A 12,177-nucleotide genomic window follows, 5' to 3' on the forward strand; every position below is an offset into this window, starting at 1 on the left:
TGAATTGCATCTCTACACTGACCATGCAGGTTATTGGGCCAAAGTTCTTAAAATTGTGCATATTCCCTAAATTCAGAAATCAGAGGTACAAAGAGACTTGGGGGCTCTTGTGCAGAATTCCTTAAAGTTAACTTGCGGGCTGAGTTGATGGTAGGAAAGGCAAATGCAATGCCAATATTCTTTTCAACAGGACTACAACATAAATGTAAGAATGCGAAGCTGGGGTTTTATAAGGCATTGGATTTAGGCCCTATATCTGAGAAAGGATGTCCTACTGTTGGAGAGGGACCAGAGGAGACACAAGAATGATCCTGGGAATTAAAGGGTTAATACACAAGGAGCATTTGAAGGCTCTGGGCCTGTACTCATGGAGTTCAGTAGAATGAGGAGGGTGGATCTCATTGAAACCTATCGAATACTGAAAAACCTAGATAGATGGATGTAGAGAGGATATTTCCTATGGACTTGGACCAGAGGGCCCAGCCTCAGAATACAAGAATGTCCCTTTAGAACAGAAGAGGAGGAATATCTTCAGCCAGAGGGAGGTGAGCCTGTGGAATTCATTGCTACAAACGGCTTTGAGGCAAAGTTATTGGATATATTTAAAGTAGAGGTTCATAGGTTCTTGATTAGTAAGACTGTCAAAAGTTACAGGAAGAAAGCAAGAGAATGGGGTTGACAGGGATGATAAATCAGCGATGATGGATGGTGCAGTAGACTTACTGGGCTAAATGGCCAAACTCTGCACCTCTGCCTTATGGTGTTATATTGCAGGCCCTGTGACTAAAACTCCAGAGCAATTTTTCCAAATCCTATCATTCTGCATGAAAGTTTGGGAGATTTTTGCCCGATTAAATTTGTGGAGAGGAGTCAGAAATACTTCAGAGCATCTTAATTACCAGAATAATTCCCACTCTGTTTATAGGATATGGAACCAAGAGCACATTTCTTACAGAGCCAGAAGAGCTAATCCCAAATCAACCATAACAAACAATATGATTATTTGTGATTTAATCTACCATAAGAATAACATCATTACTAAGTTCTGTTTAAACATATTCATGCACAATTTCCCCCAGAGGTTTCAATGATTTAATTTTCATCAGTAACTTTTATGGCTTTACAAATTACCTTTTTCTATAGCCCATTATTCAAGTTAACTAATAAATATTTTTTTCATTATTGCCTCATACCATGAAATTGTAAAAATAATCAATATCCGTTTTGGTAATGTTTTTAATTTGCCTTGTTTAAATTAGCATAAACAATTATGAATTGAATCTAGTCTATGTAGTTTTGTGGAAGTTATGAGGGCATGAATTCTTTGCTTTGATTCATTTGCCAATCAGAACTAGAGCGCCATGTTAGCATGATGCTAATACAGCTTGGGGCATTCCAGAGCTCTGAGTTTAATTCCAGCATCCTCTGTAAGGAGTTTGTCTGCTCTTCCCATGAAAGTGTGGGTTTCCTTCCAGTTCTCTGCGTTTCTCCCACAGTCCAAAGATGTACTGGGTAGTAATTTAACTGGTCATTGTAAATTGTCCTGTGATCAGGCTAGTGTTAAATAGATGGGCTGAAGGGTGGTGCAGCTCGTTGGGCCGGAAGGGGCTGTTGTGTGCAGTGTCTCTAAATAACAATAAATAATAATCTGACCTTGAGGATTAATTGTGTATCTAATAAATCTGGTAATGCATTCGTGCAGATGAGGATTTTATGAAATAAGAGAACAAGTATATTGAGAAAGAAGAAAAAAGGTCTGTGTAATGTGTGTGTGAGCATCAAAAGTGAAGATCCAAATGACTTGTTGTTTTGTGATAAAAATTCTTTTCTCATATCATAAGACAATCAGACTATAAGACACAGGAGCAGAATTAGGCCATTTGGCCCAATGATATCAGTGTTAACTAACAATTTAAAAACTGAGGCAGTCTTTGAATGATGGTAGAGCCACTGTTCTCATAAAGTTCCAATATTCTATTTTCTTTCTATGTGGAGCTGGCTTGGACTTTCAGTTGTTGACTGTAATAAAGTTTATTGAATTGAGATGGCATCCATTCTTTGACCCTTACTTCTTCTGTGCCAAGCAACTTTTATGCCCAGTCAGTTAAGAAGGTGAAACTAAATATATCATTCTCCTCTTCTGACACCATAGCGGTGCACTTGAGGGTATTTTCTAAAATTGTCACTAATGTGAAAGGTATATGTCTGGGAACATGGTGCTGAGTGTAGAAACTGCTGTGGATTCCTTTCAGGATAAGACTGTGAACCGTATGACTACATGATCAATTGGAATATCAAACAGTATTTATTCGGTGTCCAATTTATGAAGAACACTAAACTCAAAGAAATAAAGTAAGATCAGCTTTATGTGTCACATGTACATTGAAACATAGAGTGAAATGCGTCGTTTTGTGTCAACAACCAACTGCGGATTATGCAAGAGAAACTTGCAAGTGTTGCCATACTTCTGGTGTGAACATAGCATGCTAGTAATTCATTAACCCTTTGGAAAGTGGGAGGAAACTGGAACAAAAATCAAATCCTGATTGCTGATGGCTGGCACGTAAAGCTATTGCACTTACTACCATGCTACCGTGCAACCAGATATAGAACATAGAATAGTTCAGCACAGTACAGGCCCTTTGGCCCACAATGTTGTGACGACTCTTAATCCCTGCCTCCCACATAACCCCCACACCTTAAATTCCTCCATATACCTGTCTAGTAGTCTCTTAAGTTTCACTAGTGTATCTGCCTCCACCACTGACTCAGTCAGGTCATTCCACACACCAACCACTCTCTGAGTGAAAAACCTTCCTCTAATATCCCTCTTGAATTTCACTCACCCTTGCCTTAAAGCCATGTTCTCCTGTACTGAGCAGTGGTGCCCTGGGGAAGGGGCACTGGCTGTCCACTCTATCTATTCCTCTTAATATCTTGTATACCTCTATTATGTCTCCTCTCATCCTCCTTCTCTCCAAAGAGTAAAGCCCAAGCTCCCTTAATCTCTGATCATAATGCATACTCTCTAAACCAGGCAGCATCCTGGTAAATCTCCTCTGTACTCTTCCAATGCTTCCAAATCCTTCCTATAGTGAGGCAACCAGAACTGGACACAGTACTCCAAGTGTGGCCTAACCAGAGTTTTAAAGAGCTGCATCATTACCTCGCGATTCTTAAACTCTATCCCTCAACTTATGAAAGCTAACACCCCATAAGCTTTCTTAACTACTCTGTCTACCTGTGAGGCAACTTTCAGGGATCTGTAGACATGTACCCCCTGATCCCTCTGTTCCTCCACACTACCAAGTATCCTGCCATTTACTTTGTACTCTGCCTTGGAGTTTGTCCTTCCAAAGTGTACCACCTCACACTTCTCCAGGTTGAACTCCATCTGCCACTTCTCAGCCCACTTCTGCATCCTATCAATGTCTCTCTGCAATCTTCGACAATCCTCTACACTATCCACAACACCACCAACCTTTGTTTCGTCTGCAAATTTGCCAACCCACCCTTCTACCCCCACATCCAGGTCGTTAATAAAAATCACGAAAAGAAGAGGTCCCAGAACCAATCCTTATGGGACACCACTAGTCACAACCCTCCAATCTAAATGTCCTCCCTCCACCATAACACTTTGCCTTCTGCAGGCAAGCCAATTTAGAATCCACCTGGCTAAACTTCCCTGGATTCCACGCCTCCTGACTTTCTGAATAAGCCTACTGTGTGGAACCTTATCAAATGCCTTACTAAAATACAAGTAGATCACATCCACTGCACTACCCACATCTACATGCCTGGTCACCTCCTCAAAGAACTCTATCAGGCTTGTTAGACACGATCTACCCTTCACAAAGCCATGCTGACTGTTCCTGATCAGACCATGATTCTCTATATGCCCATAAATCCTATCTCTAAGAATCTTTTCCACCAGCTTTCCCATCACAGACATAAGGCTCACTGGTCTATAATTCCCCGGACTATCCCTACTATCTTTTTTGAACAAGGGGACAACATTCGCCTCCCTGCAATCCTCCGGTACCATTCCCATGGACAATGAGGACATAAAGATCCTAGCCAGAGGCTCAGCAATCTCTTCCCTCTCCTCATGGAGCAGCCTAGGGAATATTCCGTCAGGCCCCGGGGACTTATCCATCCTAATGTATTTTAACAACTCCAACACCTCCTCTCTCTTAATATCAACATGCTCCAGCATATCAACCTCACTCATATTGTCCTCACCATCATCAAGTTCCCTCTCATTGGTGAATACCGAAGAGAAGTATTCATTGAGGACCTTGCTCACTTCCGCAGCCTCCAGGCACATCTTCCCACCTTTATCTCTAATCAGTCCTACCTTCACTCCTGTCATCCTCTTGTTCTTCACATAATTGTGAAGAATGCCTTGGGGTTTTCCTTTACTCTATTCGCCAAGGCCTTCTCATGCCCCCTTCTTGCTCTCCTCAGCCCCTTCTTAAGCTTCTTTCTTGCTACCCTATATTCCTCAATAGACCCATCTGATCCTTGCTTCCTAAACCTCGTGTATGCTGCCTTCTTCCACCTGACTAGATTTTCCACCTCACTTGTCACCCATAGTTCCTTCACCCTACCATTCTTTATCTTCCTCATTGGGACAAATTTATCCCTAACATCCTGCAAATCCCTAAACATCGACCACATGTCCGTAGTACATTTCCCTGCAAAAAATCATCCCAATTCACACCCGCACGTTCTAGCCTTATAGCCTCATAATTTGCCCTTCACTAATTAAAAATTTTCCTGTCCTCTCTGATTCTATCCTTTTCTATGATAGTGCTAAAGGCCAGGGAGCGGTGGTCACTGTCCCCCAGATACTCACCTACTGACAGATCTGTGACCTGACCCTTTTCGTTACCTAATACTAGATCTAGTATGGCATTCCCCCAGTCGGCCTGTCAACATATTGTGACAGGAATCCGTCCTGGACACACTTAACAAACTCTGCCCTGACTAAACCATTGGAACTAATCAGGTACCGATCAATATTAGGGAAGTTAAAGTCACCCATGATAACAACCCTGTTATTTTTGCACCTTTCCATCATCTGCCTCCGAATCTGCTCCTCGGTATCTCTGCTGCTACCAGGGGGCCTATAGAATACCCCCAGTAGAGTAACTGCTCCCTTCCTGTTCCTGACTTCCACCCATACTGACTCAAAAAAGGGATCTGCTACATTATCCACCCTTTCTGTAGCTGTAATAGTATCCCTGACCAGTAATACCACCCCTCTTCCCCCCTCCCCCCCTCTCTATCCCTTTTATAGCACTGAAATCCAGGAATATTGAGAATCCATTCCTGCCCTGGTGCCAGCCAAGTCTCTGTAATGGCCACTACATCATAATTCCATGTATATATACAAGCTCTCAATTCATCACCTTTGTTCCTGATGCTTCTTGCATTGAAGTACATGCACTTCAGGCCTTCTACCTTACTAACTTTACACCCTTTATTCTGCTTCCCTTTCCTCAAAGCCTCTTTGTATGCTAGATCTGGCTTTACTTCATACACTATACTTGCAGTTCTTGCATGACCTTTATCCTCGTCCACTTCACTATCTGTTCTGACACTCTGGTTCCCCTCCTCCTGCAAATCTAGTTTAAACCCCCGCGGAGCAGCACAGCTAACCTTTCCGCAAGGATGTTAGTTCCCCTGCAGTTCAGGTGCAACCCATCCCGTCAGAACATGTTCCACCTTCCCTGGAACAAAGCCCAATTGTCTAGAAACATGAAGACCTCCCTCCTGCACCATCTCCTTAGCCACGCATTTAGCTGCATTATCTTCCTATTTCTAGCCTCACTAGCACGTGGCACAGGTAGCAATCCTGAGATTGCAACTCTGGAGGTTCTGTCCTTCAAATTTGCACCTAACTCCCAAAACTCTCTTTGCGGGACCTCCTCCCTCTTCCTATCCATGTCATTGGTCCCTACACGGACCACGACATCTGGCTGCTCACTCTCCCTCTTGAGAATACAGAGAACTCGATCTGAGATATCGCAGACCCTGGCACCAGGGAGGCAACAGACCATTCGGGTCTCTTGATCTCTCCCACAGAACCTCTTGCCTGTCCCCCTAACTATCAAATCCCCTATCATTACTGCTCTCCTCTTTTCCCTCCTTCCCTTCTGAGCTGAGAGTCCAGTCTCAGTGCCAGAGATGCAACCACTGAAATTTGTCTCCGGTAGGTCGTCCCCACCAACAGTATCCAAAATGGTATACTTATTGTTGATGGGAATGGCCACAGGGGTGCCTGTCTATTTCCCTTCCCTCTCCTGACAGTCACCCAGCTACCTGCCTCCTGACTTTTAGAGGTGACTATCTTCCTGAAACTCCTGTCTATTTCTGCCTCTGCCTCAAGAATGATCCAAAGTTCATCCAGCTCCAGCTCCAGTTCCCTAACTCGATTTGTCAGGAGCTGCAGCTGGATGCACCTCTTACAGGTGTAGTCATCAGGGACAATTGACCTCACCCTGACTTTCCACATACTGCAAATGGAGCATTCGACTGCCCTGACTGCTGCCTCCACTACCTACTTCTAAGTTAATTAGATTAATTAAAGGAGCTTACCCAGCCTTACCTCACTTGGAGCAAGCTCGTCCTCAGCCACTGCTCGCCGAAGCCTCTCGAGCCAAAGCCTTCCTATTCTGTCTCCCTCTGTTCCATCGCCTGCTACATTGATCTGCTTGCTTTTTAAACTCTCCAGCTGTTCTCACAGGCCGACCTTTGCTCACTTGTGCAGTCGTGCCCTGTTCAAACTGCCAAAGAAATGACCATCACTATTTCAGTCTAATCAGAGAAGAGATGGGTATAGAAATGACGACATATTGGAATTGGATTGGAATATATTGATGCAATCACAAAGAAGGCGTGTCAGTGACTATTCTTCATCAGAAGTTCGAGGTATTTTGTTATGTCACCAAAGTCTAGCAAATTTCCATAGATGCACTGTGAAGAGCATTCTGACTGGCTGCATCACTGCCTGGTTCAGAAGATCCAACGTGCAGGATCACAAGACACTCAGAGGATTGTAGATTTAGCCAGCTCCATCATGGGCACAACACTTGGGACTATCAAGGACATCTTCAAAAGGCAGTGCTCAAGAAAGCAGCATTTATCATTAAGGTCCCTCATCATCTGAGGCATGCTCTAATTATAATAATCAGGAACAAGATACAGGAGCCTGAAGACCCACCCAACAGTTCAGGAACAGCTTCCTCCCCTTTGCCATCCGATTTCCAAACAGTCCAAACTCTACCTTGCTATTTTCCTTTTTTTGTTATCTATCTGACTCAAAGTTCAAAGTAAATTTATTATCAAAGTACATATATGTCATGATATACCATGCTGAGATTCATTCGTGGGCATACTCAATAAATCCAGAGTAAAATAATAACTATAATAGAATCAATGAAATACTGCCCCAACTTGGGCATTGAATCAGTATGTATAGACAGATAGATACTTAACAGTATATCTATCTGTCCATCATCTATTTACTGTTACTTACAGTAATTTTTATGTCTTGCACTATACTGCTACTACAAAGCTACAAATTTCATAATATATGAAAGTGATAATAAATCTGATTCCAATTCTGATTCAGAATTAAATAACAAGAATGGATGAGAATTGAATGCTATATGGATAAAGGAATAACCTTGGGTGTATGTTATAGACTTCCCAATGCTGATAGTGATTTTATATACAAACCCCTAACATGTAGTTTGCAAAGTCAGTGAAAACTGGTGAAATCCCAAAGGACCAGAAATGGGCTAATGTTGTCCTGGTATATAAGATGGGTGACTACACTGACTCTGGTTAACTGTAGACCAGTCGGCTTAATGTGTATCGCAGGCAAGATAATGGAAACAATAATAAAGAATGAGTTGTAAAAGCAGCTGATAAGAACAGGCATTTTAGCAGAAAGCCAGCGTGGGTTCAGAAAGGTGAATTGACTAACATGCTGGAGTTCTATGAAGAGGCAACTAAAATTTATAATAACAATAGAGCAGTTGATATCATTTACTTGGACTTTCAGAAGGCTTCTGCCAAGGTACCCCACAAAAGGTTAATAATCAAATTAAGGAGATAGGGATTCAAGATAAAGTGTGCGAATGGGCGCAAAAAGAGAAAACGAGTTATGATGAGAGGATCATTTTCACACCTAGAAGATGTTAAAAGCAGGGTTCTGCAGGGATCAGATTTGGAGCCACTGATGTTTTTAATTTACATTAATTATTTGGATAAGCACATTACAAATAAACTAGTAAAGTTTGCAGATAATGCAAAATTAGGGGACGGACAGATAATATTCAGACAGCAGAGTCAATACAGTTAGATCTAAACAAAATCCAGATGTGGGTAGATAAATGGCAGATGAAATTTAATGTAAGCAAATATTACATAAAGCAAGTGGAAATACACAAATAGACAATGGGGGACTTGAATTAGAAAGTACACTGTATGAGAAGGGTTTGGGTGTCCTGGTAGACTTATCACTATCAACATCTAGACAATGCACAGGAGTGATTAGGAAGGCCGATAGAATGTTGGGCTATATAATGTGCTCAGTGAAGTTCAAGTCTAGAGACGTTCTCCGTAAGCTGTATAATGCACTTGTGAGGCCACACCTTGTACTGTGTCCAATTTTGGTCTCCATATTTTGTGAGGGATGTAAAGACATCAGAGAGAGTTCAGAGAAGAGCAACTAGACTCATTCCAGGTCTGCGGTAGATATAAAGTGAGAGGAGACATGATAAAAATATTCAAAATCACTAAGGGCATAAGTAAGGCAAATGCCAGCTACTACTTCAAAATTAATCCATCAAAGACGACATGAAGCTATAGGTGGAGACTGGTTAAAGGGAGATTGCAGATTAACATCAGGAATCTTATTTACACAGAGAGTTGTGAACACATGGAACAAACTACCTAGTTGAGTAGCTGAGAGTAGTACCCAGAGACTTTGAAATCTAAACTCAATAGTTATTTCAACATGCTACATGAATAGGAATTTGGCAAGCTTTGTTGGGGTGAATGGCCTGTTCCTGTCAAAAACTTCCTAAACGTTCTTGAGTTCTAAGAATTTTACACCATGTAAATATTCCTAGATGTTGGATCTTCCTTGAGATATTCTACTAACCCCTTGATTTAATGGATTAATTTGCTTTGTGCCCAGTGCTTCCTGAACCAATTTAAAAAGACCTGGCACTTTGCTCAATACAGTATAAAATAGCTTTGAACATAATATACATATACAGATATTCAATTAAAATACAAAGTGAATTATGAATTTAAAATAATTGTTTTATGTGTGATTAACGAAATGCTACTGCATCAAAGATCATATAAGTTGGAGTATTTTGAAGGTTTATTTTTTGTGTCATCAAATGAAATTATAGCAGGCAATCTGCACAGAACAGGATTCCTGGAAGTATGAGTCAAATGATGTTTTTAGTGTCTTGATTTGAAGAATGAGGCATAAGATTTGTTGATTACAGTTGTTTCATTAAGTATTTTAAGAACAAGGAACAAACAATAAAGAGGAAAAAGAACAAATAAATTGTGGTTGTCTTATACAAAAGCTAGCTCAAACTTGAAGATAAAAACATTCCAGTGATAATAATTAACCTACAAGTTCACCAGAATCAAGAGGCCTGATATCTGCTACAGGGAAACTAAAAAGCTTCTAGAAAATAAAGAATCAGTTATATTGCAATTACTAAAACAAAAACCATTGACCAATTTAATATATATAGGCAATTATACCCTCAGTGGCCACTTTATAAGGTACACCTGTTGTCAATGCAAATATCTAATCAGCTAATCATGCGGCAGCAACTCAATGCACAAAAGCAAGCAGACATGGTCAAGAGGTTCAACTGTTCAGACCAAACATCAGAATGGGAAAGAAATGTGATCTGAGTGACTTTAACTGTGGAATGATTGTTAGTGCCAGACAGGGAGGGTTGAGTATCTTAGGAAGAGCTGATCACCTGGGATTTTCACGCACAACAGTCTCAAAAGTTTACAGAGAATAGTGCAAAAAACAAAACAAAAATCTAGTGAGGCAATTCTGTGGGTATAAACACCTTGTTAATCAGAGAGATCAGAGGAGAATAGCCAGATGGGCTCAAACTGACAGGAATGCAACACCAACTGAAATGGCCATGTGCTACAACAGTGGTGTGCAGACGAGCATCTCTGAATGCACAAAACCTCGGAGCTTGATGGTCTAGAGCAGCAGAGGACTATGAACATACACTCAGTGACCACTTTACTAGGTAGAGGAAGTACAGGAGGTACCTAATAAAGTGGTCACTGAGTGTAGAAAAATACCAGCAAGAATAGTAAAAGTTAAACTGCAAGAAAAATAACAATTGTATACTGTATTCTAAAAGTTCATTTGTTCCTTGATACTCCTTGGAGCCCGAATGATTATGGTATTTGTCCTAGCCATATTATTCCCATCAAAATGCATTACATGCACTTAAAGGATTAAATTCCATCTGCTTTTCCTCTGCACATTTTACCATTTTATCAATATTCTCCTATGCTCTCAGCACCATCAACAACAAAAAATTCAAGGCTTCCCTCTGACATAAACTTATGTGACTGTTGGTATTTTTCAGATCTAAATTTGTGCCTGACTGAGGAAATGAATGGGTTGGTTGTGTTAGGACTGTTTCCCTTAGTGACAAAGCACAACTAATGTTTCTTCAACTTAATGACATTGAAATTCAAAAATATTTCAGTTGCTAGTAATTAAAACTAGAAAAAGATTTCTTACAATAGTCTCTGTTATTACCATGTAAAACAGTTCAACATATCTTTCCCTGATTTTCTTCTCTGTGCCTCATAGTTATTAACATAACTCCAGAATAATTTTATTTATCACGTCAGAGGTTTTCATCTCCCTTGGCTTCTTTTGAGCCTTTTATCATTATAGTTTTGCCCAACCCCTGAATTAGGGATGTTGACCACCAACAGGCGTCTCTACATTAGACCCATTTGAAGTTCCACTTCTCAATACTGCCATCCTTCGAGCCTCAGGAATCACAGTAACATGAGCTCAAGAGCTATTAGTGAGGATCAATCAATCACTCTACCACAAACCAACTAAGAGTGCCTTAGGTTAGGGTAATGGTGATTTCTTACCAACCAGGGAATAGTTGGATTATAAATTAATGGGCAAAAATTGAATTGGGTAATGGTATTCACATAAGTGGAATAGCTGGATTATAAATTAATGGGGAGAAACTGAATTGGGTAATGGTATTCACGTAAGTATGGCCAAGGTTAGGACAATAGTAGGTTAGCTAAGAATGAGAATTGTAAGGAAAGTGATGGGCATACTGTTTCTTTGGCAAATAATAGCTCTTCGTCCACAACAGGTTGTAATAGGCTAAGACATCCTACAACAAGCTCATAGAGTCATGTTAATAACTATGAGGGACAGTGTAGACCTGTCTTTCTGTTCACAGGGGAAGTTGTTGGGTTGCTGCCGAAGTCTCATGGTCTGAAGCAAAAGCTCTCCACGGCCACTTCATACTTACACTTACAACAGGGAACCATATCGCTGTTTTCATTGACGAGTCAGAACACAGCAAAAATGAAGACTCGTGCAGCCTCTGCCCACAGATGTTTATATGCCAATATCAAACCCGTATACCCTAATGCAAAGATCCCATGGTCACAATCTGAGAAGTTGCCAGAACTACTAATTGTCTTCATTACTGTGCTCCCCACTCTTTCTGAGTTGTTATACACTTTGTTAATTGTAAACTCTTTAACCATTTACTGAAAGTATTTTGGCATCAGATCCTTGCCCTTAAGGAAGAGGAAAGATATTCTCCAAATTCCCATTTTATTTGTTCTTCCAATCTTTTATTGGTTGTCCTGGTGGCGTTATACTTTCTCCACCTCATGCTGAAAGTTATCAGCTGCTCAGCATGGTCCCTGCCAGAGAAAGTACTTCTCTCTTTCTACGCACTTCGAGCCACAGAATCATAGAGGCCCAACAGCCTTACAAGTCCATGCCAACCATGGGCAGCTGGTCCCGATTTCTGCACTGAGCCCAAATCCCACTAAGCCCTGTCCCTGCATTTAGCTATGCACACACTTCTTAAGTGATACTCCTGC

This window comes from Hypanus sabinus, chromosome 7 (assembly GCF_030144855.1).
Source record: "Hypanus sabinus isolate sHypSab1 chromosome 7, sHypSab1.hap1, whole genome shotgun sequence".
Lineage (NCBI taxonomy): Eukaryota > Metazoa > Chordata > Chondrichthyes > Myliobatiformes > Dasyatidae > Hypanus > Hypanus sabinus.